The 18,642-nt window shown below is 39.6% G+C and overlaps 1 protein-coding gene across 7 annotated transcripts in view; it reads left to right on the forward strand.

Moving 5' to 3' along the window:
- Nucleotides 1–18,642, forward strand: part of ZNF521 (zinc finger protein 521) — a 272,111-nt gene that overhangs the window by 63,781 nt on the left and 189,688 nt on the right. The gene's annotated exons all lie outside the window — the stretch shown is intronic.

Consider the following 18,642-nt stretch of genomic DNA (forward strand, 5'->3'; position numbering starts at 1 on the left):
CCTGTGTGTGTGTGTGTGAGAGAGAGAGAGAAAGAGAGAGAGTGAGTGTGAGATAGAGAGATCGCGTGCACGCATGAGTGTGTGTGTGTCTGGGTTATTATTCTTCACTAGAAACCTCTTTTGTTTACATGCAAAAAGTTGTTTCCATTTTTAGGTGCATCATCAGTTTTGTCTTGTTTCTTCCTGTCCTGAGCTGTTTCTTTTTTTTTATACTCCCACTGTACCTGTCTGGCTTACTTGGAAATATTTCTTCATCTCCTTCTCTTTTTTATGGTGCTTTTCTTTTATTACATCTGCCTGTCATGGTTTGTACTCTACCCTTTTCATAAGTGGTGGTTCTGCTGCTTTCCTTTCCAATTCTCACGACTTCATTGAAGACTTTCTTTATTCTGATGACTCTCTCTCTCCTTTTTATTTTCCATCAGCCTTCAGCAACCTCTCTCTTCTCAACTCAGATTTTGGAAACATTCAGTTATTTCTGGACATCTTCTGGTGGAAGTATTTCACTGATTTTTTTTTAATGGGTGACATATTGTTATTTTGATGCTGCTGAATTTCATCAAGAGGATGCTTTGACAACTGAGCATAGATAGGCAAGTTCTAAAACGAGGTGTGCATTAATTTAGGGGAAAAAAAGCATAGTTAGAGCAGTGGACCTAGAATGTGCACATAAACATATTACGCACATATGTGCACGTCAGTGTATATCCTGCGTGCAGACCTATATATACACGCGTAGCTCAGGAGAGTAAGGGGGTTCCATTCTTAAATTTCTAAGTGAATAAGAAAACGTAAAGTCCATTTCTGCTCTTTATTATCTCTGGTAAAGAGAAAGAAAAATATCCTCCTTGTGTGTTCACGTTTCTAGATCTTTCCTGACACCATGTCATCTGACCTTATCAGGAGGGAGCTGGGGGCTCGGGCTCATGTTTACCCAGGCCCCTCCTGGGACTGAACGCTACCTTTGAGTCCACCTTCTTTCGGCTTTACAGACAAAGACAAGGAGAACATTCTCACAGAACTCAGCCGTCTAGTGTAAAACAGTTGCAGCTGTTGCGGCTTATGAATTTTTTGGGGGGGGGTAGGAAAAAAAAGTGTTGGCTTGTTTTTTAGGTGTGGCTACATGCATAGAGCTGTCTCCAGACATTGATTTTTAACTGATTCAGTTTAAAAGTGGTAAGGGATTAAAAGACCCACTGTTTAGGAATTTGGCAAATTATAATATTTTAAACTCTAGTCAACTATGGCAGGAGGAATTCAGAGCTTTAGTTTTGAGGGTGGAAAGGGCCAGATGTTTTCAGATGTTCCCCAATTTACAGGATACTTAGGTTATGATAGCAGCACTGTGTTATTTTATATTTTAAATTTAAGGTCATGTTTGGCTCTTGAATAATTTACCCAACTGCCTTCTGAAAAGCTTTCTATTGAAACATCAAGACCATGAAATTAATTATATTAAATGCAGACACATAAACTTTGATGGGGGTATAGTTTGTGTTTTTAAACTAAGCTCATGCTGATATAGCTACTACCTTGTGAGGGTTTTGTAGGAGTATTTATTGCGGCTCAGGACTTGGGGACCCATGTCAGCTTTTAATTAGCCAGTGTTGGACCAGAGATGAGCAAGAGCCCTTGAGTTAGACTCAGATTGCGACCTTGCTAAGTGCTGGCTCAGTGTGGGTTCAGGTCAGATTCAGCAGTTGTGAAGAGTAGGAGTGTATGATGTGCAGAACCAGGTGACCGGGGGAGGAAATTCTACCTCAGAGGGGAGGCAACTTTTCAAAGTTCGATGAATGGTGGAGACTCTTCTGTGAGGGGAAAAAAAAAAAAAAATGAGTTGAGGTGATTTTTGATATGTGTGAGAGGACCAAGCCAGTCTTCCTGTGAGATTTTGGTTGTAGTCTCCTTGGGGAGAGTGCTTGCCTTGTTCATTACACAAAAGGAAGTGCCAGGTGCCTTTTGGATGAAGCAGGCACACTGTGGTTAAAGTCATTCTCTGTGCGTTTAATGCATTTGAGGAAAGGGTTTTATGCCTAAGCACTTTTAAGTATCCCCTGGAACACTTGAATCTGGCACCCTAAAAATTTTAAAAGCTCTTTTATCAGCACTCCACGTGGTGCCTTTCACTTAGAAATCTTCTGTGTTCTTTGCTATCCTTGTCAATCAGAAAGTGCCCTAATCTTGCTGGATTTGTGTGTGTGTGCGTGTGTGTGTGTGTGTGTGTGTGTGTGTCTGTGTTGTTTTTCATATTTGCAGGTGTTCCTGGTAAAGCCCTAAAGGGAAAAAAAAATAGTAGAATTTCTTACTCAAATACTATTTCCATTTTAGGTGTGGCATTTTGTATATAACTTAACAATATTTTTTAGGCTTCTGACTAGTCCTTTCAAAAACATTACTCCACTAGCTTGTCACATTGGTAATTGGATATTGTTTTTGGCACATCACATTGCCTTTCATTCCCCTTCCCCACCATGTGTGTGGGTGCGCCCTCACACACGTACACACACACACACACACGCACATTAATTCTGTACTTGGCCTGTCCGATGGAGTGCAGCTCTTCTGGCTTCTTCTTCTCCCCAAACACTGACCTGTATTACCCCTAAACCAGGCTGTGCCACCCCTAAGGCTTGTGGGGGGGAGGACCAGTCCAAACCTTATTCCTGGTCCAGTGGCATGATGTGCTGGATGCCGGGCTGTCCAACCTTTGGTGCCTTTGACATGCTTGTTTTTCCTCCTCTCAGCTGACCCTGTCATCCCTGACCCTCCTCCTGTCTTTCCCCTTGGCACCCATCTCCTTTTTTGTGTTCTCCACTCTTATCTCGCTGCATCTGGCTCCAAAGGGACTCAATGCCACCAAGAAAAGTTTTTGGAAGGTTTGGCTGGAAGAAATGTTAACAAAAATACTCAAAGGTGCCCCATGTTTTCAATTCTACCTTCCAAACTCTACATTGTTTTGGAAATGGAGCCAAGGAGTTTTTTTCAGAAAGCCTTGGATTCATAAACAGAATTGTTCCAAAGTCCTAAAGTGGGGAGGGGCTTCCTAAAAATGTACTTCTTCTCTCAGGAAGGGGGAAAGGCTATTTTCAAGAGTCTTAAAAACAGAATCCCATTTTGAACAAAAGGTAAAAATCTTTGCCCAGGATGTGAGAGGATTTTTTCTGCTAGTTTTAGGCCAGCAGGATTCTAATAAATGCTGATTAAGTACCGCCTGTGATTCCTTCTGTTATTTTTGACCACATGCTTTATTATAGCCACCTGCCTGATAAGATACTCCAAACTGCACTGGGCAGTCACAAGCCTCCTAAAATGTGCCACACGTATATTATAGTTCTCATAAAAGAAAAATCAGATTGCTGGAACACAATTTCTAGCTCCACCTTTTGTTTTATTTTATTTTATTTTTTTAAAGATTTTATTTATTTGAGAGAGAGAGAGACAGAGAGAGCCCAAGCAGGGGGATGGGCAGAGGCAGAGGGAGAGGGAGATGCAGGCTCCCCACTGAGCAGGGAGCCTGACTCGGGGCTAGATCCCAGGACCTTGGGATCATGACCTGAGTCAAAGGCAGAGGCTTAACTGACTGAACCACCCAGGTGCCCCTAGCTCCACCTTTTAATGGCTGTGTGATTTGGGGAAATTACTTAACCCTTCTGTGCTTCCGTATCTGTAAAATGGTGCAAATAATAGTACTCGTCTCATAGGGTTTCCTTAAGAAGTAAAGGTACTTCCCATGTCAAGCACAGTGTCAATTTAGGACACATAGTATTCAGTAAATGTTAGCCATGCACTATAGTGAGTAAGTCATTAGTAAGCCTTTACTATTTTCCACATTCCACATTTCCATAAAATATATCCTATGGAATAAACTCTGTAACTCATGATTTGAGTCCGCAAAGTTAATTTGGGCCAAAGTTTTGCTTCGAGATAGAAAGTGAGACCTTCTTGCTTACCTTATGTGTGCAGGAATGAGAACATCCCATCATTCTGCATCCTGTTTAGTGTTTGTGTTGAATGACAATAATAAAATCTAAGTAGTTTTACACGAAGAATGATTCCCTCACATGTGTTTTAGACTGCTTCTTGCTTTTCTCATTATTCTGTATTCCTGGTTGACTCTGAAAATGTTTCTACAGATACAGTACCACGCAGACCAATTAATGATGTAGGAGCATGGGACACTAAGTATTGTGGAACACTAATTTCTGTATCTCTTGACTCTTCACCCTGAAGTCCGTTGCTTGTTGATAGGATATAAAAGGAATTTCACAACCAGGAAGTAGAAAGTGAGAGCAATGCAGGTATAAGGAATGATTTGTTTAGAATGATTACAAGTGAGGATTTGATAGTCTGAGGAAGAGTGGATTTGGGGATGAGATACTGGGGTATTTCTTAGAAGCCCTTGTATTGAGGTGATTGGGTCTGTGATTTATATTTGTATATGTTATCCTTGATCACCCCATTGGAACTACTCTACTGGAGACATAAACCCCCAAAGACTGACAGAATTCCATTCTTCTCAACGGGTCAACACAATCTAGTTTTTAATTATTATACACGGAAAAGAATTGGTCAGACACCAATGAGGCTTGTGTCAGTGTTTATATGCTATGCTTCTAGTTTGCAGTAAACCTCACGAGTACTGGATGTGGGTTCACTGTGTCTTCCTTCTTTGTTTCTCACTTTGAAAGAAGCCTGGAGTCCTTCAGAATCCAGTCAGATGGTGTGTTGTTCTGGTCCTGACTTTCTTGTGTGTGTCTGGGATCGAATAAGAGGGTAGAATCCTATCAGGTAATGATTACTGTATATGAAACAGACAAAAGGAACAGATACAAAGAGATATTCAAAAGAAGTGTTGTTTCTCTTCTTACATCCCTTTTCACTCCTTATGAAAAAACGAAGAGGGAGAGCCTGTTGGTAAAAGAGCGTGTGTGCGCGTGCATCCATGTGTGCATGTGCGAGTGAGTGTGTGTGTGTGTGTGTGTGTGAAAACTGTTACAGTATTGTGGTCTGTACTACAATGTGGGCATTTAACCTTTACAGTTGTTACTTAATAATGGTTGTCTTTATTACATATATACGTTTGAGGCATTTCTCTGCCATTTCCCCCTAATATTTTCAGTGCTGGGAGTGTTTGAGGCAGGATGGCCATCTGTCAGGGCTGCGGAGGAGGGACGAGGGGATGTGTGCATTTGGGTGGTGGTTTGTGAGGGAGCATTGAGCGTGACGTCCTCCAAGGATCCTTCCAGCTCTGAGCCTGTGGTTCTGTGAAATAATTTGGCTCTAATGTAGTGCCAGGGACATTTTTTTTGAAACCTAATATGATATCATATCCTTCATCAATATATTGTATCACTGCAGTTTGTGACATTATGCTGTAAAATGCTAGACCATAAAAGCCTATAATTTACAAGGCTATATTAGGTACTTACTTTATGTATTATAGCCTGATAGCCTTGTAATTCAACGTTGCCTATCATTTATTCTATATATAATTCCATGGAGGGTTCTGGTGACATTATAAACCACAAAAGCAGAGCTCAAGTGGTTAGTCATTAGAACCCCAAGATAGAAATACCTTGTATTACATTATTCAGTATTTATTATTTTCCATAATGTGAAGTTAAAACACTTGGATATGAAACATTTTCTATTTACATTCCACCTCACGGCATTCATATACATGTCAATCAGAAGTGCTCTGGTTGAATACCGCATCACAACCGTATGTGACCTTGTTTTTGTTTAAGAGGTATGTTTGTTATACAAGGATGTGTTGTCCGTTCCTCTGCATAACAAGTTTTTCCCCTGGCTGGTTATCAAAGAGGAAATTCTGCTGCCCCATCCGTTGTGAAGTTTTTTGTTGCCTATTAAGTTAAGGAGAAGGAAAAGACATTTGTTTTTGAATGAATTCTAAGTCATTCATACAGAGCGTGGTCAAAAGTAAATACTCCACAAGGCTCTTCGAGGCAAAAACCACTGTAGAGTTGGTAATGGGCCAGAGGCTGAAGTTATACTAACATATGTTGAAATGCATTAGATCATTATTGTAGAATGCTGTAGTGTATTTGTATAAGTTGTCTGTGTGTCCAAACTAATTACATAATAACCTTGATTGATGTAATCCTCTTACATAAAGTTGGTTCTTGTTTTATAAACAGTGCTGCCCTCTCTTCCGTTCCTCACTCCGTTCCTCACGCCTCCTCTTTACCTTTTCAGGGACGTTTTGATTATAGAAGCCATGGGTGGCATGACCTATTAGGGTGCCAGCAGCAGCCAGTGTATTTCAGGTGCTTTCAGAATGAAAATTCAGCTCCTGCCCCCCCAACTCCCCCCCCCCACATGATTTAGGTGGTTTTTCCTTAAGATTTGTAGAGACTGAAAGTTTAGAAAAAGATAAAGATGATAAAGGTTAATAAAATAACCGAGTTATAAAGTAACTGAAGCCAACCTACTGTAAAAAATGACCTGTTTTATGACACCACATTATAATAACTATCACAGTGGTGAGCAGCTCTATAGAGGATCCATGGGTATAGTCATTTATTATTTGTTAAAAGTGGAGGAAGAGAGAGAGATGAAAACAGAAGAGGAGGAGGAGGAGGAACTAGGAGCAGCAAGCTGAGTGCTTTCACTTTAAACCACAGTGCAATTTCTTTTCCAGCCAGTAAGTGACTTGAAAGTAGTATTGAAAGATAAACAACCTGAGCAAAGGCCTTGGATTCTTGCCATATGCTAGGATCTCCATTAAGAGATGAAGATGCAAGACACTCTTGAGTTTTCTCACAAGTGAGGCTGGGCTCTGCAGGTCAGTAGAGCGAGCATCAGTCTGTTCCGGTCGTGGGCAATGGTGGTAGAGGACCCTAACTCCCTGCATTAGCATTAATGGTACTTAGTAGCACAAATCTCTTCAAATTGATCAGAGAATAGACCCCTAAAGGAGAAAAATGGATGTGAGTGGGGTTTTAAATTTACTTGAATGTCCTCTTTGTTAGAAATACTTCTCTCTTTTTTTCTTGGTCATTTGCTGAGGCATTCACTGATGAGTAAGTAACAGGGAAAGATCACAAATGTAGGAACTTGGATTCTCTGTAGAGGATGGAGATTTTAAGTGCTGTTCAAGATACCAGGTGTGGGGAGTATTGGAAACACCACTTCTTGGGTGGATGAATAGCAAGTCTCTCCATTTTAGCAGTTCATCTGCATTTCCTGTGCTGTCATATTTTGCTGTGGTACCATTTTCTCTAAGTATTGCATTATTGACTTAAAAGGTGTCATTTTCCAAATGATGGAGGTAAGGAAGTACATTTTCCTTATTTCATAATTTGCACACAGATTGAAAAAGACTTACCATTGTCACAAAATTTGGATATGATGGATCTTGTATTTTAACTGGATTGTGGGTGTAGGGAAATCTACCGGCACATTAATTTTAATGGAAGATTGTGGCATCCTTGACAAATATTTTGAAAGTTAAGTCATGTTAATTTTCTTCCTTTTCCCTCCTATTTCTTAAGGCCTGATCATCTTTGACTCTTTACTCTTCTGTGTCATCACGGATGATTGTTAATTCAAGATGATCGTGGCTTCAGTACTAGTTGTATTTAGTGTGGTGTCTTTCACTCGTAAAAAGAGAGTGCAGATAATAACTTCGGTTTTCTGATCCTGAGCTGAAACTAAGCAACTTGATGAGACACTAACTTTCTTTTACCTGTGTTCCCCACTAAAAGGTAAGGAAATGACTCTCGGCATGCATTTCTATTCTTCCACGAAGGCTTTTGGCACTCAGGTGTTTGTAAGTACGAGGATGTATGTACACTTTACTTGAAAGTGGAGGCTCTGAGTTCCACTTTGATGTGACCCACTAATAATGGTTAATTTAGAAACCCAAATTAGATTTCGGTAGTTTTGTTTGTCTTTTTGTCTTGCCCTAAGCCAACCTTCTCTTACTTGCTACAGATGAAAACCTCGCTGGATGGGTGATAGGGAAGGAAAAGAACATTGTGTTAAAGCCAACATGTCCAAGGAGGGAATGAATAAGAAAGGTGGCAAGGTTATAATATTTGATGGGCTTCTGCTTAGAATAGATACAAACATATAATGTTTATATTCCTTTTTGTAGGTGTTCTGTTGTGATAGATCTATTCTGTTAATGACAATTTCCCAATCCATTTAACTCTTAGTTTAGAATTAATAGTTACTAATTGTGTTTTTCTGGATGTAAAATTAATGTGAACTAAACGTATCTGAATTAATAGGACTTCACTAACTTCTTCATAAATATAATAGTGATATATATATATATATATATATATATATATCACTTAACGGACCTATTAACGTACTCTTGGAAGAGGCAGTATTAAAAGTAAAGTGCAAGATATGTATTAAGCACATCTCAGTTTCAGCGAGCTCTCTTCTTGAACTAGACGGGCAACATGAATGCATTATGTTCATATGTTGAGGAAAATGAGACCCCTAAGTATTTCTTTGCTGTCCAAGTATCCATTCTGAGGAAAGCTCGGTCTCTCTCTCTCTCTCTCTCTCTCTCCCTCTCTCTCCATGTATTCAGCATTAAAGTGATATTTTACATTGCTTAAAAATTATGTGAGTGTTTGTTGCTGTTGTGTAGGAAGGAAATAAATCAAGGGCTTTTGTGGGATTTTAAATTCTTCCCAAGAGGAAAGAGCTAATATTAAGGCCTTCACAAGTGGGATTAATTTTGTATATCTCTCAGGAGCCTATTGGGTATTATATTTATACATTATAAAATGTGTTTTGATATGCCTTAAATTAATATTTTTCTATCTGCAGGTGAACGTGAAGGCAGCAGTTTATGTCTGGGGTGGGAGGAGGGGCGGATAAGGAAGAGAAGAGAGAAGTGATAAAGCCCCTAGCGTCCTGTCAGGAGGGCGTGCATGTCATGGGTCTGATATTCAGATCATTTTCTGTGGTGCCCTGAGTTAGCCTCAAAGGCAAAGCTTACCTGTACGGTGGGACTACAAGGAAAAATTCTCTACACTGTCCACTACCCCTTTCTAAATTTTGCTTTTAAAATCCATGCCCTTAAAAGTAAGCTCTTTTCGGGCGCCTGGGTGGCTCAGTCGTTAAGTGTCCTGGGATCGAGCCCTGCATCAGGCTCCCTGCTCAGCGGGAAGCCTGCTTCTCCCTCTCCCACTTCCCCTGCTTGTGTTCCCTCTCTTGCTGTCTCTCTCTGTCAAATAAATAAATAAAATCTTTAAAAAAAAAAAAGTAAGCTCTTTTCGCACATGGTCCCGGTGGCCGTTTGCCAAACTTTGTGCTTCTCCACCATCAATAGCAGCTTCCCTGGACGTCTTTTAGCAGATGCTGTCAACTCATCACCTTTCCCTCACTCCCCCCACACTGCCTTCACGGATCACTGCCTGCGCTGGTGCTCACGTGTCAGGGGAAGGGCACCGCTGCAAAAGGGTCACCCCTGGAGACCCGAGCTTCCTGGCTCCCTGGCGGAGGCAGCCCTGCTCAGTCTCGCCCTGTGACCTGCTTCCCCTGCCTTTCCTTATATTTGTTTGGCAGGAAAGTTCATTGGCCCCAGTGCAGAGCACTGCGCGTTGGTTAATGGGGGAGAAGAACGGAGGGAGGGAGCCATCTCTGAGAATGTTGTGTTTGGTCATCAAGTGTCTGGAACGCACAGGGTTGGTAATCCGAATGTGTTATTTTGAAAAGGAAGATGTGTTTCTTACAGTCTGGTCAAGACTTTTCGTTATCTTAAGAGTAAATGGGTGGGGGTGTCACACATGACATCATGACTACATGAGTGGTTGTCTGGGTGGCCTGTAAATCAAAGTGTAAAGATTCTGTGAGTTTATTTTCATTTGGGCACAAGTTTGGGTCCGTCCGGACTACTCAGCCTACAATAGCTCTAGATCGTAGTAAAAAAAATGCTTATTTGTCTCCCTCTTAGTGATATCCTTGGCTTCACCTTCTTATTTTTTTTTCCTTTTCGCTCCACAGCTGTATTGAAAGAAATTTTAAAGTTCATCCTTTGCAAAACCTTAGTTACATGATAGAAAGGTTTATTCAAATGTCTGTCATACTCTTGCGAGTTTTATCACAGCAGGATCCAGTAGCCCCACAAAGCAGCAGGAAATCCACCGTAAATTTTTCAGTTCCTTGATGATTGAGTGTTTGCACTGTAGCAAGTTTTTTTGGCAATATTTTATAGGTTGGATAAAGAATTTGTTTTGAATGAAAGCCCAGATAAGGTTTGTAAGTTTTTCTCTTATTCTTCTGTATTTCTGATTTTTTTTTTCCTTTGGGGTTGGAACATTTTTTCCTCTGTGCTCTGATGCTTGGCTGAACAGTAGGGTACTGAGGTACTTGCCATACCTGACAGACATAAAGTTAAATATACAACAATGAGGAAGGAATCTAGGGGACAAGTCATAAGTCCCACAACAGACTTTAAGATGCTGTAAATATATTCAAATGACAACTCTCCCATCCACTAGACACAACATCTTATTTCATTTTGAAAACAAGTCTGAAGAATGCCCCAAGAATTTTACATTGAATGTCTGGCAGCATGCAAGTATTTCTTCGTTATTCCGAAGTACCTGCCCACAGCTGTATCGTAAATATAAGTAGGTTCAGCTCTGTTGAACTTTGTTACATTTTCCTTCCAATGAGACTACCCCTCCTCCCATTCTGTTGTGGTGGCAGATTCCCCATTGTCTGATAATATGTAATCTTTGAAAAATATTTGTCAATGAAATTTTAATCAGATACCACTCACCATTAATAAATACCATGTGCTTAATGTTTTTTTTTGAGCAGTATGGTAATGGTTTCCATTTTATAGAGTTAGATGGTGACTTAGTAGAACCGGCTGATTGTAGGAGGATTTAAGCAGCAGACCGCAGAAGTTGAGAGAAACTGCTGTCTGGTCATTCATGCCACATCTATATGGGAAACTATCCTCCTTTTCTCTCCAACCGGGCTGAAAAGCACCATGACTGCTGACCCTTCAGGGCAGCTGCTTGTGGACTTGCTGGTGTCTTGGTATCCCTTAACGGCTAAGGAATCTCTTCCCTCCATGATTGGTAACTCTTATAGTAGAGATTCAGGAAGCATCATGGTAGAAGGTTTTTCCCTTGCTCTTTGGGCAAGAGAAAAGGCAAGAGGGGAAAGAGATGTAGATTCCACGTTCAATTCTATCTCTGCTTCTGAGCTTGCATGAGTTGTTTAATCTTTTGGCTCTCAACTTACTCATCTGTAGGATGATACCTTTGAAATATTAGGGCCCTTCTGCTCTGAAGTTCTGCGGTCCCACCCAATATTATCTATGGGTAGGTAGCAGATTTCTTACAATAATGTCTCTAAAGGGTGCACCATTGGGTTGAAATGTTTAACGATTTTTTAAAAAGAGCAGCCCTAGCTAATTAAAAATTTTTATGATTTATGAACGTATGTACTAAGTAGTTGTAACAGATATTTATATAGTGCTCTTTATATTCCAAGCTCTGTCCTAAGTACTATATACACTTTTATGACAATCTGATTTAGGTATTATTATTATTATCATCATCATCATCATCATCATCTCCATTTTACAGATGGGGAAGCTGTGGAACAGAGAGGTTAAGCAACTTGTCCAAAGTTGTGTGTATAATGAATGAAGGAACTGGAATTTGAGCTTAAGCAACCTGCCTCCAGATTCCTTGCTCTTAACCCCCGTACCAGGCTACTTCTGAAACAGCCACATTTGTCCTTTTCACTACAAAGCACAGAGGTCCTCCTGTTACTGCTGCTAACATTCACTATTGTTCAACCGAAGTTTGACCTTTTAAACATGAGAGCATATGGAACTGGAGTAAGGGAAACTTCCCAGTAGGGGCCAGCCTGCTGTAATTGTGACTACCTGTCAAAATTTCTTTTCTAACTCTTTAATCTTTTAAACATGTTATAGGAATTTACACTTTATTAAGATTCATGGTATTCACTATGTCTTTGAGACGGCTAAGTTGCTATTAGTCATTCACAAATCAGTGGAAATTGATTTAATCAGATTGCTTTCCCTTCAAAGCTGGAGATCAATTTGTATTGAGAGGATTGAACATTTGAACAGGAAGGACTGATGGATAAGAAGATGGATATATAGAACTCTGGGTGTCTGAATAAACCTGGGTCAAGTGTCTTAGATGAGGGTCTTTGGCTAAGAAGAGGGTTCTGATGTAACGGGGAGAGAGAAACTAGGTAACAGTAGATTCAGGAAAGAAAGCAGGAAAGTACATGGTAATTTCATTTATCATAAAATCTACCTAGGGCCAGTCCTGAATCCAAGAAAGGGAGAGGTAACTATCTAATTATCCTCTTCCTTCTTGTTCTTTGGCCTCCTTTCTTCCCCCACAAACATTGTTCCCAAAAGACAACCCCTAAACAAGGATTTTGAACACTAGAGTGAAACACACCAGGAGTTAGTAGCTGCTTGAGCATGTGTGTGTGTGTGTGTGTGTGTGAGAGGTGGGGGGGGAGAGATAGAGAGAGAGAGAGATGGGGAACAAAGATGGTTCTGGAAGTTAACTGAAATTCAGATTTTTGTTTTGTAATTTTAAAAAACTGTATGTTATGAATAACAGTTGGTTTACCAACACAGTTTTGGAGGACAGTCTATTAAAACATCATAATAATATTAATAAGAACAGCACCTATTATGATCTTACCCAATGAAACTGTTTATTTTGACCCTTGATGACACATGGCTTTTGTTATTTCAATCCTCAGGAATATGCCTTGACTTTGCCTGAAGACTCTGCTTCCTCTTCTCCCTTATGCTACCTCTGTTGTCCTTCCTCTGTATTTTCTTTCTTTGCTTGGTGTCTATAGTTCTTTCCCGTCCTTCACCCCTCCCTTCCCTCAAGGTCTTCCCCGTTTCCTCTCTGACTCTGTCTCACAAAATACCTAATGATATTTCCTTGATTTAACTAACAAATAAATAGAACTTTCAGGCTTTTGTTTAATTAATAATGAAAATTCCTGGAAGAAATAATCAACTGAAAAAGAAACCTGATGATGGTGTAAATGGCACTACATGAAATTTGGCTTTGAATAAAATTGACAGAAAAATGAGATCTTCTTGACAAAATTTAATTCTTCAAAATTTGAGCCAGGGAAATTAACTCGTAGGAATATTGATCTTAAAAAAAAACAAAAAACAGGGCATCTGGGTGGCTCAGATGGTTAAGCGTCTGCCTTCGGCTCAGGTCATGATCCCAGAGTCCTGGGATTGAATCCCGCATCGGGCTCCCTGCTCAGCGGGGAGCCTGCTTCTCCCTCTGCCTCTCTCTCTGTCTCTTATGAATAAATAAATAAAATTAAAAAAAAAAAAAGAATGAAGTTCTCACCAAGATTTTCAAAAAAAAACCAAAAAACAAAAAACACCTCATAATATGTTTGATAGCAACAAAAATTGATGAATGAATCAAATTATCTTTATATAATATTAATAAAAATGAGTTGATCCTAGTGAAAATAATTCCAGTGAAATAAGAATGAAAATGGAAAACAGTAGTTTATGCTGTATAAGAGATTGATGGAGGAATTTAATCAATTCACTTGGGTTCACTCAAAATTCTTTAATAATAAAAATTTATCAGTATTGACCAAATTCTGTTTAAAATGCTTTTTTCAACATTCTCAGATTCAAAACATTGGAACAAAATGGCAGAATAAAAACACCAGGGATAAAGATCCTAATCCTCTCATTTAATCCTCATGGCTCTACAAATTAGGTGGTATTAGCTTCATATTACAGAGGAGTAGTTGATGCCCAAAGAGCTAAGAAAGTTGGAAACTGCTTAAACCGGGTATCTGATTTTAATACATCATAGTGATGAGGGTACTTGTACTTTTTTATGGAAAAAGGACATGAAAAGTACATTTTCTGTCTGGAAAGAGTAAAATACTTTGGATATGAAAACATTTTATTACATGAAAAAAATTTAGCTCCGTTAAATTTTAAATTGTTACAATATCACAGTCATAAGTTTGATATTCTAATGAGAATTCTAATAACCTAGTCAACCAGTTTTGCAGATAGGTTAAGAAAATTATTAACCTAAAATTTTTTATCAATCTGAATAACTATGATAATGTAATTTGATTGTGGTAGGAACCAGTAGTTTGAAGGGTGGATGAAATTAATGTTTCTTGTGTGTTCAGTACTGGAAACTAAGTTTAGATATCAAAGTTACCTTCCAGTTCTGGATGGATTTATATACTTTTGGCCTGGGGCTTAATGACCTTCATTCTTACCTTGGCTTTAGGAGATTTGAGATTTGTGATAAGGTATGCTTACGATCTGGAACAGTGCCTAACTAGTGGTATATTGAGAATTGCCCAAGCCAGTATGGTTGACTCTTGAACAATGCAGGAATTAGGGATGCTACGCCCATGCAGTGGGAAGTCTGTATAACCCTTGACTCCCCACCAAATTAACTACTAATAATCTATTGTTGACTGGAAGCCTTAGTGATAATGTCATCAATTAACACATATTTTGTATCGTACATGTATTATATACTTTATTCTTACAATAAAGTAAGTTAGAGAAAAGAAAATGTTATAAGAAAATCATAAGGAAGAAGAAATATATTTATAGCACGGTACTGTATTGAAAAAGTCCACATATAAGTGGACCCACGCAGTTCAAACCCATGTTGGTCTTAATTACAAAAGAGAAGGAGCTGTTCACTGGCTAATTCTACAACAACCATCTCCCTCCACTGCCCCTTCTTCTCCCCATTTCACAATTACACACCAAAAGCATCTAAGTTGACGTTCAGAAAATGTTTGAAAAAGGCAAACTTCTTCTTGGCAGTCTCTTTGCTCCCGTCCTCAACCCCTTTGCACCTCCTAGTTCTCTCTGTACGTCTCTGGGCGGGTCCGGTGCTTGAGCCATCCTAAACCCACTCTGGGGGTAGAGGCTCACGTACCCTCTTCTATACTTAGCTTCTGCTCCAGGTGGAACTCCTGTTTTTCAATGTGATCCATTTTAGCTAAATATTAACAATGTGGTCCTATTTCACCTTATATTTATTTACCATATCAAAAGGCTCACCACTTTATTATTTTGATTACTTGTTTGTTGCTTTTCTTAACCGGGGGCTCCATGAGAGCAGAGATACGTTTCTTGCATCACGGTAAATAGTAAGTTATTTGTCAAATGACAAATGAACAGCTAATAGGAGCACATTCACACTAGATGTTAATAACCAACATGGTTTTAACCTTCCCAGACTTCTCTTCTTCTTTTTTTTTTAAACTAAGACTTTATTTTTTTAGGGCAGTTTTAGGTTCACAGCAAAGTTGAAGGGAATGTACAGAAATGTCCCATATACCCCCTGACCCCACTTGTGTGTAGCCTCCCCCCATTTTCAACGTCCCCCACCAAGAGGTGCATTTTTTACAACTCAGGATCCTACATTGACCTCATAATCACTCAAAGTCTCTGGTTTACATTATATTTCATTCTTGATGCTGTACATTCTGTGGGTTTGGACAAATGTATAAGGATGTGTATCCATCATTTTGGTATCATACGGAGTATTTTCGCTGTCCTCCAAATCCTCTGTGCTCTGCTTATTCATTCTTGCCTCCATCCCCAAACCCTGGCAATCTACTGTCTCTTAGTTTGGCCTTTTCCAGAATGCTATATATGTGGAATCATACAGTCTGTGGCTTTTTCAGATTGGCTTCTTTCCCTTAGTAATATGTAAGTAATATGCTAGGTTTCTCATGTCTTTTGATGGCTGGATAGCTCATTCCTTTTAAGTGTTGAATCATATTCCATTGTCTGGATGTACCACAGTTTATTTATCCATTCACTCCTAAAGGATGTCTTGGTTGCTTCCAAGCTTTGGGAGTTATGAATAAAATTGCTATACATATTCATGTTCAGGTTTTTGTATGGTCATATATTTCAATTCCTTTGGGTAAATACCAAGCAGCATGATTGCTGGATCATCTGGTAAGTGTATTGTTAGTTTTGTAAGAAGCTGCCACACTGTTTTCCAAAGTGGCTCTACCATTTTGCATTCCCACCAGCCAAGAACAAGAGTTCCTGTTGCTCCGCATCCTTGTCAGCATTTGATGGTTTTGTGTTCTTGATTTTGTGCGTAGTGGTAAGGTCTTTTTGATTTTAACCCAGACATTTTGTATTTTGTAAAGATAAGGTCTATTATTTCAATAACCGAATTGGTGGCTTTTGAATAGTGTAACAAAGTGGAAAAAATAATCATTAGGGTATTGTGAGGGAAGACTTTCTGGAACATAGGAGTCCCCGTAAAAGAGTCCTACGCTGCAGGAATTTATAACTCCCGGGAAAAGTATCTGCCTTAAGCTGTAACTGTTTTCTAAAAAAAAAAAAAAAAAGAAAAAGAAAAGAAAAAATCCAGTCTATCGCTGAGCTTACAGATTCTCTGTAATTCCCACTTATGTTTTCAGAGCAGGTCATTCAGAAGGGGCGTGGAAGACCGAATGGTATGGGGTGGAGCAGAGAAAAACGGGTGGAAAGAAGTAGTTGTTTGCAAGTGCTATATACGGACTTCTTGTACTGCCCTTTATAGGGCAAAAGTTATTGTCCATTGTGCTACTATCTCTTAATTGTTTGTTTACTTAACTAAGGGTTTTACAACCCTAGTAAAAACTTGAAGAGTTTTGGGATGTTTGGTCTGTAGCTCTGTTTGTTTGGAAAAGCCTGGCTTCTTTAGTGCTGGTGAGGTAAAATGCTGGAGTCCTTCTGCATGGCAGGGGACAAGTGGGTGATAAGTTATGCGCAGGGTCAGCAATTCTGGGCATGTTTACATGTATAGGACTTTCAGTAGAGCGGGTTTCTGTGAGCACGTTCCACAGAGACAGGCTTATAGAGCCCCACCTAGTCATGGCCGGGGGAGAGGGGCATATTGGGACTGGACAGCATCAGCTTGATCTTTTTGTTGAGTGGTTTAAAAAAATTTTTAAATACACACATATGTGTACGTGTATATATGTATGTGTTACTCCTCTCTCTCTCTCTAGCTCCTGCTGGGAGAGAGACACAGAGACAGACAGACAGAGAGGGAAGAGGGTGGAGGGAAGGGGGAGCAGAAACTGGAAAGAGGGAGAGAAGGGGGAACAGAGAGAAGGAAGAAGAGGAACAGATCAAATACATTCTTTTGGCTTTTTGTCTTTCTTGCTAACTGTTCGTAAATATGGGCCAGGTCCGCTCTATGTTGTGGCTAGAGAAAGGGGGATGATGGAGTCATTCATGGAAAAGGCAAGCCTGTATTAGGCCCCTTCCATGTGCTAAGTATACCACGTGACAAGGACGACAAACCTCATACATTATGAAATTGAGCAGGGAGTCAGTCCCGTTAACTGCTGAGGGTACGGGGTGTTCTTGGAACAAGGAAGACGCAGTTCAGAATAGGGTTTGAGCAGTGAGCTCTAAAGCCCATCCTCTAGCTCCTGATAATCAAACAAGAGATGTATTTAGTTATAAAAGACGAACTGACTTGCCTTAAAGTTTCTGTTTTGCTAGTAACTGGAGACTCTATGATGTAGCAGATGTTGGACCAAACGCCTGATGATTCTGGACGTGGATTCCCAGAGTACCAGACTCCCTTTCGGACCCTCCCATTCATGCCTTAGCAACTGTGATTCAGCACTGCACTAACACTCCAGACTAGAGCCAAGAGACAAAAGCAGGAGAAGAATCTTTCTTCCAGGTTTCAGTATTTCACTCTGTCGCAATTGTGCTTTCATAATAGAAAATCTATATACATTATTTATAAAGCAGTGGTTCTGTTTTAGTTGAATTCTGGTGACCTGTATTTTCCTTCCCATACTCCGTTTGCAGTTTTCCTCTCCATGTGCCTCACTATTTTTATTTGTATCTATGAATCTCATGGGGATTTTGAAGGTTGAAGAGCAAACAAAATGTTGGTGAAGTATTCTAAGCATTGAAGAGTTACAATAAGTATATATATATGACACAGGAATAATGATAATAGTGGGAAATCCAATTCTTTCTCTCAGAAACATGCCAAAAAGTATAAAATTTTGTGATAGATCCTCAGCAATAGTAATAATAGCTATAATTTATTGAGAGCTATAATTTATTGAGAACTTACATTATATTTTCTCAGTGCATTTTTAAAAGAAACCCATGAGGCTGAAATATGTTTTTCAGATGAAGATGCTGAGGTGCTGGAGAAAAAACTGAGTAACTTGCATGAGGTTCTCTTCCTCCACAGTCCATACACTCACCCTCCGTGTTGCATAGCCCTTTTATGGTGCTATGTGTCCCTTTTAATGCTGACTGCATGCCCTGATATGCACTAAACATCTTACTTCATTAGCTGACTTAATCCTTCCAAGTAACCTTATGAAGGGTGGGTATTGATCTTGTTTTGTTCTACCATTTTATCTGTGAGGCATATTTATTTAATTCAGGCACATGGTAGATAAGTGGCAGAGCTGGGATTTGAACCCAGGATTGGTCTGACTCAGGAGATTCTGGCATTTACCATTGCAGTTTTCTTGTCTCCGAACCAAATCAGCTCGTGCCCAAAAAGCTTTCAGTAGTTTCCCAAGGCTCTACGAATAAACTTCAAAGTTTACCCTGCA

This window comes from Halichoerus grypus, chromosome 13 (genome assembly GCF_964656455.1).
Source record: "Halichoerus grypus chromosome 13, mHalGry1.hap1.1, whole genome shotgun sequence".
NCBI lineage: Eukaryota > Metazoa > Chordata > Mammalia > Carnivora > Phocidae > Halichoerus > Halichoerus grypus.